This window comes from Cavia porcellus, unplaced genomic scaffold, assembly GCF_034190915.1.
Source record: "Cavia porcellus strain 051 isolate PalLab524CR breed Dunkin Hartley unplaced genomic scaffold, mCavPor4.1 scaffold_2, whole genome shotgun sequence".
NCBI classification, from domain to species: domain Eukaryota; kingdom Metazoa; phylum Chordata; class Mammalia; order Rodentia; family Caviidae; genus Cavia; species Cavia porcellus.
This window is the reverse complement of record NW_026947485.1, coordinates 62087725-62103740: the sequence shown is the minus strand read 5'-3', so window position 1 is coordinate 62103740 and position 16016 is coordinate 62087725.

Here is a 16016-nt window from a genome sequence, read left to right as displayed (position 1 = left end):
ACGCTGTTCCAGCAGAATGGCCTGGCACAGTGACCGCCGCTGGCCTGGCACGGGCTCCAGGGGAGGTGAGGGTAAAGGATGGGAAGGAGGCCCAGAGCATTTAGCTGGAGCAGACAACGTGGGTTCTGAATCGGTCTCCGAGAGCTGGCCCCGGGTCGTGTGGGCGCGGGACCCTCCCAGACTCGTCCTTGTTTACAACTCCGAAGCTGCCTCAATGTCACGCATTCTTGACCAGAAACAGGTTCCAAGATTCGGAGCTCCCGAGTGCTCATTGGTCGATACTCAAAGCGGGACTTTTACACTAGCCAATCACCTGCGAACAAAAGTATGGGTTCCTTTGCCATTGGACGGCGAAAAGACAGAGCCTTAGTTTTCTGCGTGATCACTTGCGGCGGGCAGGCCACAGCGGAACAGGGCGTTCTTTTTGCTTAACTTTAGGAACTGACCACACATAGTTTTATCCTGTGCTAAAATAGACCATCAGTTCGCCTCCAGAACACTAACTCTGTTAATTAAAAACAACACAAAAGCAAACCTATACGTTTGACTCCTTTTTTCTCCTATAGGGAATTTGTTCCCTCTCTTCCACAGTCCAAGTGCCTCTTCCTTCAAATCTTTGCTGGAAGCCATGCGACGCTGTCTGCACAGTCTAACTGCTCCAAGAGGTTTTCCCTGAACGCTGCCGTCCCCTCTTCATCCAAGTCTTTGTCACTTACCGAGTTACAATACATTATAATTCTGTAGGCTCTTATTGTCCCTCTCTGATACCCCTCCCCCAAAAGAACAGAGTAGGGATGGTGTCTGATGCACCTTTGTGATCCCTCCCGATGTTGTCACTACTCAATGTTTGTTACCTTAGTGTAGTGTCTGAAACACATTACCCTGTCAGAAAACTGATTCTGCCTTCTCTCCTCTCCTCTCTGTCTCTCCTCTCTTAAAGGGAATGCAGAAGGAAGCCATAGTGCTTAGGGTAGCTGGCAGTTGGTTTCAGGTTTAATGAATGGGAACTGAGGGGATTCTGAGACGGTGGCTTGTTATCAAAACAGAAAGAAACACACCCTTTGCATCCTGTCCCTGCTTTCAACAGTGGGGAAACCTGAAAGTCATGGGTGATCATGGCTCTACTGTTGCCTTTCTCTAGAGATCTCACTGAGTAACCAGACTGAGCTTTAGGTTCTGTTTCAAGAGCACACTTTAGAGCCAGACTCCCGTACTTAGCTTCCTATTTGACTTTACCGTTCGAATGTTAATCAACATTTATTTTACTTGTCTCAAATTCATCTCTGTTACTGACGATTTAAGTCAGCACTATCTTTTGTGTGACCTGTATGGTGTAACCTATTAGAGCTTGCCTACTATTTCCTCTTATACCCATAGATTATCGAGGATTTGTGACTTTACTTTTTGCTCAGATATTTTGCTTGAAACTATAAGAAACTGCTCTGTGAGCAGTTCAACCTTCATAATTTTCTGCTGAGGGTGAGATTGGATCCTTAAGGATGTTGACTGGTAATCTGGGGATTAATTGAAATCTACTGTATGTGGGAGAAACAGAAGAGCTAAATAGATAAATACAAAGCAACTTAAAATACAACCATTCAAACTGAATCAATTGTGGGAACATGAGAAAATTCCAAATTGAATCTTCAGTTGTACAAAGGTTTAGTACTACTGTAATTTATATTTTGTTTTTAGAATTAACTACTTAATGTTTACATGAAGCAAGGACATATTTTCAAAAAGCCAAAAGACTAAATAGATTGTCTTTGATGATGTAAATAAACTTAAGGTTAAAAATCTTTCTTCCTTACAGCTAAAGAACAGAAAAGAAGTACACATTTGTTTTTCTTAGCATTTGTGGGATCAGGAGTTGATAAAATATGTATTACAAGGAGTCATACATTAATCTTCTGAGGGAAAGTAATTCAGTTGTGCATCAGTACATGTAGGGCTAATTTAGGAAAGTTCCATTTCCATAAGTCCCTTGAGTGCTTAATCTCACTTACACTCAGTTATGAGGTAATGAAAGATCAGGTGGAGTCATCTCAGTTTCAGAGATGACTTAAGGGCAAAAGTGAACTGAGGTCACCAAAATTTTATCTCCATGGTAACCTATCCAATAATATTTACCAGATTACTTTTCATAATGCATTGGATTTCTCTATGTCATCTTGGTATGATGGGAACTCGTATAATTGGCAACACTGAAGGTGGCTGGTCTGGAATGGCCACTATCATTACCTAGTTGGCTAAGATAATCATGCATGACCATGACTAGCGAATAGCCTGGGAAAGGAGTGGAATTTCTATTCTCAAGCAGACTGCAGATCTTGGAAGTGATTCAGTTGGAGCAAAGGTGAAGCTAAAAGATTATTTGGGGATAACGGGTATGAAAACAATCCATGTGTTTACTTAAGTAAAACCAACTGCTCTGGAAAACAAACACCACTGCTCTGCTGTCTGAGCAGCTCGCTGGAGTCATAACTCAGCCCCAATAATAAATTTGAGGGACAAGGTTGAACAAAAAAAAGCATTTTATTTGTAAAGAGGAAAAAGGAGAGAGAAAAGAGAAGATGGATAGCTACCCTGATAAGAAAGAATCAGGGGCTCTGAAAAGATGGAGGACCTATAAGCCCTTTGTTTTTAGCTGGTTTTATTGGGGGGGGTTCCCTCTGTTTGTTATAACTGGATTGGCTTTTGGGGACCTCTGCCTAATGTCATTTTTCTGTGTGTGTGGTTTATGTTTGGCTTCTTTTTGTCTGTTTACATATTCTTGATAGACATATTCTTGATATCTCTGGGGTAGGAGGCTAGCTGACAAGAGCATGCCTTGAATCAGTAAGGAGGTGTGTGTCTATCTATTGTACATCAGCATGAATACCCATGTATGTAAGTGTCTATGTTAGTGTACATGTGTGAGTACATATTGACTTAAAATTAGTCAGCCTCCCCACCTTTGTTTTACCTATAGTTTACTGGAGGGAGGGGCAGCACAGCATTTGTGCACCTGGGTTTTTCCGTCTTGCCTGTTAGCTCTTTTTTTGGTCCTTAGTGCAAGTCTCAAGGTTATTTGTCTTTTAAAAAATCATTTTATAAAAAGCCTTGCCTTATTTTTTTGAGGAATTGATCTAGTTAAGTTTGTTTTTGACTCTTTTTAGTCAAGATTAACCAGAAGATTTAGGGAGGCTCCTATTTTATTTTGTATTTTTGTCCATAGATCCTTGTTCCTACAAAACCATGGAAAACACCTCTACGTGATTTAATGCTGAGGGATGATAATCAAAAATTCTCCTTTGCAGACAGTGCTGAAGACATAATCCCTGATTGATATCCCTAATTCTTGAAATTTTTACTTGCACTGTTACCTTGTATTAAACAACTCTATTTGCCTTGCCTGGCAATATTTAGTAATATAAAACTACTGGTCAACTTTTGAGAATGTAACCACTCTATTTCTGGCGTTCAGGGGGTGGCCAATTTGAAAAAAAAAATGTATCAGAACACTTAAAGAGAAGCTTATTAAATTTATCTGCCTTTAAGAATATATTCCAAGGAAACAAAGATACACATAACAGGATCTCTAAATTCATGAAAGCAAAATTAACAGATTTGACATAAGGCTAAAATATGCACAGTGAAAAAAGTTCAAAACAAACTTTACTAGACAGATTACCCTAAAAAATAAGACTTAAATTTTTTAAAAAAGGTTTTAAAAAAGACAAATAACCTTGAGACTTGCACCAAGAAATCGAAAAAGGAACTAATCAGCAAGACAGAAAAACGCAGATGCCTAAATGTTAAGCCACCCCTACCTTCAGTAAAATACAGATAAAACAAAAGAGGAGGCTGGAGAAGAAGTAGATGTCATCAAAGCATTTCGCCCAAATGTCTATATATTAAATCACAGAGCTATAAAAATGCACATGAGGAATTAAATAGACTTGAACTGTCTTGATTTAGTGGTCAAGGATGGTCTTTCTGAGAAAATGACAATGAATTGAGGCAGAGGCAGCCTTCTATTGGGTTGACAGGGAATACTGCCAGAAGTATATTTATTAGTAAAGAGGTTGTGGGAATAATGGACCAAATGATCACTTAGCCTCTAACATTTCTTATAATTAACATTAACTTAGAGGATAGCTGGAGCAAGGAGCTGGATTGCATAGTTTGGTGGATTCAGCATCTGATCTCAAGTACTCTGAATCACAGTGAATAGATAGATGATGGAAACAACAGCCAGGTATTTTTAACTAACTAATGAGGTTTGAGCTTGGTAATCAGGACAAAAAGTTGTACTTAGATACATTAAAACAGCAGTGCATAAGAAAGTTTCCATCAATACCAAGTTGATTTTGATGGTGTTGGTTGATAGTGATAACATCAGCGTGATAATTCCATACTTGCTCAGGGATCCTGGGAAGAACAATAATTTATATATGTGATAGAAGACTTCAGTTGGGATTGTGAGGACTGACATCAAGGATAATTAGATAGATGGACAAAGTTTTGGCAAATTACTGATAGGTCAGAGGCAGATGGTCCCTGTCATGCCAAAAGCACAGCTGTGGGAGAGGGGGATAGATGAGAAAAGCAATGACTAGTTTAGTCTGGCTGCTGTCTAGAACATGTTGGGAGAGGAAGAGATGAGAGAGTGCTTCCTGATCAACTTTATTATTAGTGGTAATAGATTTTTAATTATAGTTTCAATTTCACTGATTGACTGGGTTATTTAGAATATTTATGCCTTCTTGATTCAGCTTTGGTAGTTCGTGTATATCTAGGAATATGTCCATTTAATTTATGTTTTCCATATAATTAGAAAAAGTTTTTTGAAGTAAATATTGTTGTGATTTCACCCTTTTTGTTTTAAAGTACAAAAATCATACGATCATCTCAATAGATAAAGAAAAAAAATTTGACAAAGTCCAAGCCTACAAAAAATTGGAATAGATGGTCTTTATTTCAATCTGATAAAAGCCATCTATGATAAATCAACAGCCAACATCATACTAAATGGTCAAAAACTGAAAGCTTTCATTCTAAAATGAATAAGACAAGGTAATCTGCTACACCATTCCTATTTAATATATTTCTGGAAACATTAGTCATAACAATTAGACAAGAGAGAGAAATAGAAGCAATAAAGACAGAAAAGGAAAGAGTTAAATTATCATTATTCACCAACAACATGACAATTTACATAGAAGACTCCAAAAAACACTGAAGGTTCCAAAAACTCCACCAAAAAACTTTTAGATTTAATAAGCCTATTCAGTAGTACAACTGGATACACAAAACTCAAAAATCAATAGCATTCCTGTAAACAAACAACAAAATCACTGAGAGAGAATTAGAGAAACCACACCTTTCACCATGGCATTAAAAATATGAAACTCTTAGGAATCAATGTATCAAAAGAAGTAAAAGGTCAATACGTTGAAAATTATAATTCTATGAAAAATGAAATTAATGAGGGTATCAAAAAATGGAAAGATACCCCTTGTTCATGAAGAGGAAGAGCCAACATAGTGAAAACGGCCATAGTCCTAAAATTGTCATACAAACTCAATGTAATCCCAATCAAAATATCATTAGCATAATTCACAGAACTAGAGAAAACATTCCTCAAATTCATTTGGAACCAGAAGACACCTAGAATAGCAAAAACAAATCTAGGCAACAAAGACATGGAAGGAGATATCACAATAACTGACTCTCAATTATATTGCAAAGCTAGTGTGATAAAATCAGTGTGGTACTGGCAAAAAAAAAAAAAAAAAAGATCTTAGTGTCATTGGGACAGATTAGAACATGTAGTAGACACAGCACAACTCCAGACACAATTAGGCACCTTAATCTTTGAAAGTGGTCAAACATGTTCACTGGAAGAAAGATATACTCTTTAATAAATAATGCTCAAAAACCTGGATTTCCCCATGCCAAAAGTTAAAGCTAGATCAATGTCTAGCATCAATGCACTAAACTAAGATCAAAATGGACAAAAGATCTAAACATTAAAACAGAAACACTAAATCTACAGGAAAAGAAATTAGGTAAGAAATCTTAATGACACAAGTATAGGCCGACTTTATGAAAAAACTCAGACTGAATGAAAAATATTTCAAAGATTAAGAAATGGGATATCATCTTATTAAAAAGTTTTTTCACATCTAAAGAAATCATTAACAAAGTGAAAATACATCCCACAGCATGGGAAAAAATTTTATCCAGTTGTCCCTAGAACACATATAGAATTGGAAAAAGTTAGGTTCCCCAAATTCAAAGACCCAATTCAAAAATGGCATTTAAGATGAATATATACTTCTCATATGAAGAAATACACATGGCAAATAAATATGTGAAAAAAATGTTCAGCATCATTGGTCATTCAAGAAATGCAAATTAAAATAACACTGAGATTCCGTCTCACCCCAGAAAGAACGGCTATTATCAAGAAGTCAACCAATAACAAATACTGGAGGAGCTGTGGGGAAAAAGGAACATTTCTTCACTGTTGGTGGGAGTACAGACTGGTGCAACCACTGTGGAAATCAATATGAACATTCTTCAAGAAACTAGGATTAGATGTCCCATTTGACCTGGGTATTCCCCTTCTGTACATCTTTCCAGAAAAATTAAAAACATCATACCACAGTCATATATGTGCACCCATGTTTATAACATCACAATACATAATAGCTAAATCTTGGAAACAACCCAATTGCCCATACAACTGCTGAATAGATAAAAAAGATGTGGTATTTTTATACGATGGGATACTACTCAGCCATAAAGAAGGATAAATTTGAGACTTTAACAGGTTGATGGATGTAACTTGATACCATATTCAGAAGCGAAATAACTCAGATTCACATGTGTAAACATCATATTGTCTCCCTGATGTTAGAAACTGAGAGAGTGAATAATATTCAAAATGTACAATAGATATTGTGAAATGAGAAGAAATTGTTCAGAAGGAAAAGGAAATTAGGGTAGGGAAAATGTGAAAAGAAGGAAGGGAAAAGGGTAAAAATCCCAAAATACAAAATAGTTACACTATTAGTTTCTTGAAAAGAACAATTTGTGCTGATATTGTTGGGAAAAAATTTTATGCTCATATTTTGTACTCTAAAGTTAACAGTACTGAACTATTAACTTGTTATTTTATTGTTTTGTTATGAAATTTTGTTTCACTTTTTTCCATCAAATAAAAAAAGAAGAAATGTGAAGAAAAATGCATGATGCACATTAGCAGTATGTGTAGTCAGAGGCAAGTAGTCAAGATGGACTTTCTCGGAGCAGGTGACATGTCATGTTAGTTAGAAAGGTTAAATGGAAGATGCGTGATGAGGAAGAGTGCTGAACAACTAGGAGAGGAGACAGAAACAACCACTTACTGGTAGTGTCTCTAGGCTTTGTCAAACCTGAGAATGAAGAATTTAAAAAATTTCTCTGATGTTCTTCTATGTCTGCAATACTAACTTTCATTAATAAAAGCAGAATATGATTTCATTAATAAAAGTGGAGTTGTCAAAAGAGTCAAGAGGAAAGGGAAGGGTGGCTGGAGGAGATGCAAAAGTGATCAGCTTGTTTGGGAACTGGATGAGTTCGGGGAGAACCACAACTCCAGTAAAGGGAAGAAAAGAACCCAGAAGTTACTAAGCCACTGCCCTTAGGTGAAGGTGGGTGCGGTTTGTCCCCAGACTGCTTACACAAATCCCGCCTCTCCTATTCAGCCTCCCTCTGCATCACTTTGTCTTTCACTCCCAAGCACAATAGATCTTCTGGAGCGGCCTTTTATTTCTTTACACTCCTTAAAGCCAAGATCTTTACCTTACTAAGGCACTATCATAGCAAAAAGTGGCACCAATGTTACCTGAAAGAAGGTAAGGTAATCCTAAAGATAATGCCTCTTGAAGTTTTGCAGGAAGACAAGATATTTTGTCTTAGTTTTTTTGTTTTCTTTAAATGGTACCAGGGATCAGCTCACAGTCTTGCCCTTGCCAGCTAGGTGCTTGTGTCACTAAGATAAATCCCCAGCCTTGTCTCAGTTTTAATACAGCGGTTTTCTTCTCCTTTTGCTCCCTTCCCCTTCTCTTCTCTGTTCTTCCTGTTTTTCTCCTCCTCCCTCTCCCACACTTCTTCTTCTCCCACCTCTTCCTCCTCTTTATCCCCTTTTATGTCTTTTTCTTCCTCTCCCCGTCCTCCTCCTTCTCCTTCTTCAAGGCATCAGGAACTCAATCCAGGGTCTTTGTACTAAGATACACTACAAGCCCCTTTTTATTTTCAGATAAGGTCTTGGTATGCTGGCCTCCAACTTTCAATCCTCCTGTCCCAGCCTTCCAAAGTGGTGAGATTATAGATATGCACCACTGTTCTTTTTTTCTGCCAAGAAAATTCCCAAATATACTTGATGTTTGCTTTTATAAAATGATAAGGAAAAGTGAGCAAAAGAAATAAAGCATAAACTGAAGAAAAATAAATGCATAACAAGCAAATTAAAACATACGTGAACAAATGAAGACTAGGAAAATGACAAGTAATGATAGTAAGTCATTACTATTCAAGGGTTATAGCATCTGTTGGTAAGGCCTGGAGAAAGGAACACTGCTTTGTACTATTTGTGTGAATGTAAAATTGGCCAAAAATATTTTGGAAAGTGATTCACAGGCTCTATAAAGACATCAAGCAGAGTTGATCTATTTGTCAGCCATTCCAGTCATAGAAACCTATCCGACAATTGAGCCCACAAAAATGTAGGCACCAAAATGGCCAGTAAATATCAAACAGCAACACATACTATTGAGGCTGAGGGGGAAAGCAACCCTTTTACATTATCTAGCAATGTAAAATGGTACAACTGCTATGGAAATTAGTATGGAGAGTCCACAAAAAACAAAACAAGAAATTCCACTCAACTCAGCTATTCTATGTATCTTCCCAAAAGAGTTAAGGAGATTACATTACAGCGATACAAGCACACTCATGTTTATAGCAGCACAATTCATAATAGCTGAATCTTGGAAACAGCCTAATGTCCACGAACAGAAGAATGGACACACACATGTGCTACAGTGTATTCATATACAATGGAGTACTACTTGGCTGCAAAGAAGAATACGTGTGTGATTCATAGGAAAATAGATGCATCTTCAGACTGTATTGTTAAGTGAAATAAATCAGACACATAGTTTAAATAGCTTGTGATTTCTTTTATATAAGAAACCTGCTACATAAAAAAGAACAAAATCAAAGACACATAATAGGGAATAGGGAGATAGATCTTTTGAAAATGGGAACGAGACCAAGAGATACAGGGAAACAAAGAAAAGGGAAGGGAAAGTGGTGTAAAAGTAATTGAGATGTGTTATGTACATCTACCAATGCCCCACAAGGAATGTTATCTTCATGGACTATAAATATTTATTAATAAAATATAAAAATTGAAAAAATGAGTGGAAAGAGATTTATGTAGTAAAGATTTATGCAGGCAAAAAATTGAAAATAACTTGTCTACTCATTTGGAAATGCATGATCTACATGTACAAGCAAACAATACACTCATGCACAAAATGCCACGTAGCTGATACAATGACTGCGCTGTCTTCACTGCAGCCTTGCAAGTTGATTGTCAAGGTGCTAAGTCTTCACTGCGGCCTTGCAGGTTGATTGTCAAGTCTTTCAAGAAAGCGCTTGCTTCAGGTCCTAAGAGCTCAGTTAGCTGGCAGTCTTCCACTGCAGCACCAGTGGGACCCACACATCATTTGAATGGAAGCTGCACCCTTCTTAGGCACCCTAGTGATGGATAAGCACTCACAAAATTTCTTTTCCCTCCTCTTGCACAGAACTAGGGTATTTACTAAGTAAGAATACTGGCTCCCTGCTAAGTCTCTTAGTTAAACTTCTAACTTCTCAAGGTGACACAGTGTATCAACCTTAACAATCCACCTCTTGTCAATTTGGCAACCAGACACATTTCTTTAAATGAATCTCCCGATACAAAGACATGCTTATAATTAACCTAATATGTTATAACTGTCTGGTGTACAAATGGGATCACATTAATTCTCTCATCAGAGTAGAAGGTGAATTTTCCGTGGGTGATGTTTATTCTTACAGTGCATAACTTGAATATTACAACACAGTTTATCAATCCATAAGAACCAGTGTTAAAGTCTATCAACATTATATTGCATTAGAACTATATTAGGGGAAAAATAGTACAATTACAACCCTCTTTTTAATAGCTGATCATGGTATTGTAACTGGTATTTAAAAATATCTTTTTCTATTACCCATTTTGTATGTACCTTCAGCACCACATGGATGATATGGAAGTTTGCTGCCAGTTGGAGCAGCAGCTGGGTTTTCCTGGCTCTTGGTTGTAGGACTTGAGTGCTGGATCGCTGAGCACTCTGAATCCAACTCTGAGGAATAAATTTCTTATGTCACTGTCATTCTGGAACATGGTGCTCTGTAGCTTTCACTTCAAAGCAAAGTCTCTCACTTTTGTAATTTTGAGGTTGCAAAGGGTTTGGGACTTGCTTCTTTTTGTGATGCCTTCATGCCATCTTTTTTTATTCTGTCCTCAGCAATTGAGCTTTCCTCCATCATATCTTTGCAGTCCACATCATTATTGGAGCTTCCTTTCTGGCCATACTCATGGTGTTTTAAATCATCCTGCTGAGTGCTTTGCTCGTTTCTCAACATAGATCTGGCTAAAAGCCCCCAACATTAGCTATGACACATCCTCAACATTTTACTGCCTTGAAGTTTCCTCTCTCCTCTTAATTAGTCCATCATCTTTAATCTTAGTCTCAGACAAAGTCTCTGGCCATGAACAAAATACACACAAACTTGCTGCCAAGCCGTAACACATCATCTGGAGTCCAACATGTAGAGCAGACCTTTCCAGCAGAAACTCTCAAGCCTGGTCTTTATTTGTTTTCTGATTTCATGAGCTCTGACCAGAATCTCCCATAAAGAACAGCCTGAAATGTTCCAGTTCTACACTTCCAGGTGACATCTCCAAAGTTTCCAAACTTGCCACAAGCCATTCCCAAATGCTTTTGTACCACATGGCTGTATATAATAACAGCAACAACCCCACTCTTGGTAACAACTGCTGTCTGGGTTTCTTTTCTCTTATTGCTAAGGCAAAATGCTTAACACCAAAAATCAAAGAGGGAGAGGTTTATTTAGCTTATAGTTTGTGGAGGTTTCAGGCTATAATCAGCCGGCTCCCATACAGGGTGGTGTGGCACCAGGGTAACACTTCAAGGCAGCAGCCAGCAAAAACAGCCAGAGCAAAAGAGGGACAGCCTCTTTTCCTCCCTTATATTGTACACAGGCCAGCCCTCCTCCAGAGCACATGTAGCATTCACAAAATTTGCTTGCCCTCTTCTTGCACAGGATGAGGGTATTTACAGTGAGAATGCTGGCTCCTTGCTGAGTTTCTTAGTTAAACTTCTAAATTTCTCAAGTTGACACAATGTGTCAACCATAACAATGTTCAAATAGTCAGATATGACAACCGATTCCCTGCCTACCACCTCCTACACTTTGAACATTTTACTCAACTCGTTTCTTAAGCACAGTACCTCAAATTCACCTGGACTCACATTTCACTTTCTTTCTTTCCTCTGAAGTGTGCTCTTCTTCTCTCATCTGTGGTCCAATATTGTAGTGGTTGATTGATTTTGTCAATTTGAGACATTTAGAAGCTTAACTAAATGGGTTTAGCAATTCTACACCCAAGGATGTAGAAAAAGACACACCCTCAGGTGCGTCATCACCTGGAGGTATAAAAGGGAAGGAGAAGGGACAAATACATTCCATTCTTGGGAAAAGCTCCAGTCTTCACCTTTGGTTTGGACCTCATCTCCTGGTTTCCAGTGTAGACTCTTGAGCTTTTTAGCATAGACTCTTTAGCCTTTCATCACAGAGCCTTCAGCCTTCTATCACAGACCCATTAGCCTGCTGGTGTGAACTTGCACAAGACACTAGAGTGAACTCCAGATCTTGGATTGAATCCTTCGGCCTCCAGTGTGTAGACACCTCTGCACACTTCCTTATCAAACTCTGGCTGACCATCATAAGCCAACCTTGTTGTTTCTGCATATTTTGTGTTATATCTGTTCTCTCTAGTAAAACCCTGACTAATACAAATACTATAATTGTACCCCTTGGAAATCCTTTAAAAGTCTCTTGTTTCACTTTATTGGCAAACCAATCTTAGTTAAACCAGTCTAAATATAGAGAGTATAAATTTCAGTCCATAAATGTCAAGTGCAAGTGTTGATATTTGCTTTCCCTTGCCTTCTTGTGAGTCGGGTTAAAGTTTACTATAAAGTTCTCTTGCTAATGTATGATTTTACTTCTGTTTTTCCCAGGGCCACACCTATCTTCCCAGGAGCTTACAAATGCCTAAGGTACATAGGAGGGAGGCTGGCCATGCGAGGATCCATTTTGATGTTTCTAATCAAGTCTCGTTCTAGATGGTTTGTTCAGTAAAATTTCTGCTTCATCATGCAAATAGATATTTTCATCCAAAATATCCATTTAGTTTTGATATAACCTCTTTGTTCTCTGGAGTACATAGAAAATGTTTTATTCTGCTGCTCATAAAACATACCAAACTGTCATCTCATGCTCCATCGTGTCCCTATGTGGTGACTATAGCACACTAAGCTGCAACAAACCCTACAAATTATCTTAGACCTAGTTTGCCTAAACACACCATGTAGTATTTTTACTCTTGCAGTCTTCCAAAAGTCTTTGTTCAGAAATTGGGTTTCAAAAGCATAGATCTTGAAAGAACTTGCAGTATCATGAATATATACCATTATCTCTCAAAATAGAAGAGATTTTCTGTTGTAGATTACAGAAGGTAAAAACTGGAGAAAAACTGACTGTAGTTCAGTTGACCACTAAAAGGGGCTTAATGCATAGAACATAGAGTCTGTACATAGGTTTTGTGAATTTGAGAAAAAGGAAAGTATCTCAGTTCTTCAGTAAAGAACATTTCTTAAATGTCTAACATTTTGGGGTTCTTCTGTGATTCATGATCCATTGGCCCAAATAGGGGGAAGGGTCATGAAGTCATAGGAAATGTCACTGAAAAATACATCTGGTTAATATTTCAAACATATATGCACAAATGTATGCATTGAAAATTATCAAATTATCCCTGGTAATTATTTTTAGGTAGTAGAATTACTAATATTTTCATTTTCTACCTAAGTGTCTTTCCAAGTGTTAAACAACGAATTATGCACTACTTCTTATAGAAGAATGTTATTTCAAAAGTCAAACTGTAAATAGATGTCACATGAGAACCAGCAGAAAATTAAGCAAGAATGTGTTCAAAACAGGGTTTCAATTGAATTAGAAGAAAGAACAAGGACAGGGAAATTGGTCAACAGTGCTACTTCCTTTGATTTCTAATTGCTTTAAGTGTTCAAGCAAGAAGCTTAAAGACTCAAGACCCAAGAAGCCTCCAGTAGCTCTTCCTCTCTCTTATTGTTGCTGCTCCTGGTCTTCTGGGAATTAGTGACTAGGCCAGAAATTGATATTCTAAATAGGTATGGATAAATTTGAGGTAGCAGGAGTTACCATCCCAACCCTCTTTAGGAAGAGCCACTGTTCTTTAAGCGTGTTCACTTCCTATGTGACTCATTTCCCCATTTGTTCCTGATTTAATCAATTTTACCTGAGAAATTAATCTTGTTGGGTGACCACAGCTCTGTCCCACCTTATGTCCCACCTTGCAAGTTCCCATGTTTTCCCCATCTTGGACCCAACTAACCTCAGGATTTTACTTTATAAAAGTCCCTAGGAAAAAAAGACAGAGTCCTTGGTAACCCACTCAGGACCCCTCTGTCTCTCTCCCAGACAGAAGCTCTCTTTGTCTTAACAAATATATTCTGCTTTAATCTCTGTTGTTCCTAAAATTCATTATCTGATTTTAGAGAATATTAACTTGTTCTGGACATCTAGTTGGTTGAGATTTTCATTCCCCTATATCATTTTGAGGACTTCCACTGAGATCGCTGCATGCAGAGTTTGCTATTGTTTCATAGGCTTTGGACTGGGACTCATTTAAGTAACAAACTTTTATACTTCTAATTTTGCTTTTTCTTTGCCCATTGCTTATAATTATTTGTACATTGTCTTTGCCTATTGTTTATAATTGCTTTGTCTTTTACATAATGTTGTTAAAATGATGATATATCTAAGTTAAAATATGGGACATGTTTCTTCAATGAAACATTTTTATTATTTTGTTCTTGTACATGTTGAATTTAAATTAGTTGCTAAATTTACTGGTACTCCTTGCTTGATTGTATTTAGACAATAGCACTACAGAGAATAATGCTATAACACCTTTGGTAGACTTTTAATATAAACTTTTGTAAAATGGGCCTTCTTAAATAAAATCTAGCTCAGACTTAAAAAATATACATGCCTAAAATAAAATTGTGACTCCTTATACTGTTTAAACAATGCTGAGCTGGAGGCTGGCCAGAACTCTTGGAGAACAAGTTTCACTGAAACAGACTGGTTCTGATCCTCCTCTACAGTCTAGGGGAATGTCAAGCCTGTTCTGCTTCAGTTTCCTTTGTTTGGCTTTACTTCTACTCATTTCCCCCACTTTGTGCTTTCCTTTTTAGAGGCATGTGCAATTAGAAAGAAAAGAACTCTAGATTGTTCCAACCTTTTCCTCCTAAGTTAAACTCATAGAAAATGAATGCTTGCCAACTCCAAAAACAGGGAAGTCATTTTGGTGAGGGGCACATACCCCATCTTTGGGTCATGAGGCATTGGAATTTTGCCCATCCAGGAGAACACACGTAAAAGACAGAAGCCTCTACATGTCACTCAGAGCCTGGTAGGGCCCCTGCCAAGCATCCCCCATCACCATAGGATCCACAAGAAGGTCCCTCCAGGTCTATTTGGGCCTCACCCAGTGCCCTTGTAGTGGTCCAGACCTCCTAGTGGCCCAGCCACTGAACTCTGGCTCATGAGCCAAAAGTGTGCCCATCTATTTCCATCCCATGCAGAAGCCTCTACATGTACTTCAGAGACTTAGAAGAGCCCTGCCCAGTTCCCCTCATCACTGGACAACCCATGGAAGGACCCTCCAAGCCAGTTTTGGGCCCTGCCCAGCAACCTCTAAGTTGGCTGGAGCTGTCTGCACTCCACCTTGCAAGCTGAAAGTGCATGCAGAGATTTGCATCCTATGGGGAAGCCTTGGCACATCTCATGGAGACTGGTAGGATCCTCCCAGCATCCCCCATCACCAGAGGACCCACAAGAAGGTCACTTTGGGTCTATTTGGGCCCTACCCAGCGACCCTGAGTGACTGGGGGCTACCTGGTAAGGCCTGTCCTACTACCTCCATGCAACCAGGGAAACTTCCTGCAGATAGATATTCTGAACCCATGAAACAACTGAGACCTTGCCTTCAGCTTCCATAAGGGAATATAGGAAGTGAAAACAAAAGAGCAAAATGCAATCTTAAACCTCCATCCCATCCCAAGCAAGCCTAGAAGACATGAACATAGAAGAAAATGTAAGTCATACACCTGAAAATGTAAGCCAAATACCTGAAACTCCTGAAATGATAGCAGCTGAACTAAGGAAACATTTCCAGGAAGCTACAAAAGAACTCAGATCAGAAATAATCCCCCAGGTAAAAGAACAAATGATAAACACAATGAAAGAAATGCTGAACACATGTAAAGAAGACATAAAAATTAGAGGAACAATGCCAAGAGATGGAAACTTTGAATGAGAAATATAAGAAAGAAACAGAATGCATGAAACAAATTCAGAGATACCCAAGAAATCAAAAATTCCATCCAAAGTTTCCAAAACCACCTCAGTGAAAGTGAAGATAGACTTTCAGAACTCAAAGACAAGATTTTTAGCTAGGAAACAGGAAAGGAAAGATCTTTTAAAAATGACAAGGAATCAGGAAATAACAATTCAACAGCTGCAAGATGATGCAAAGA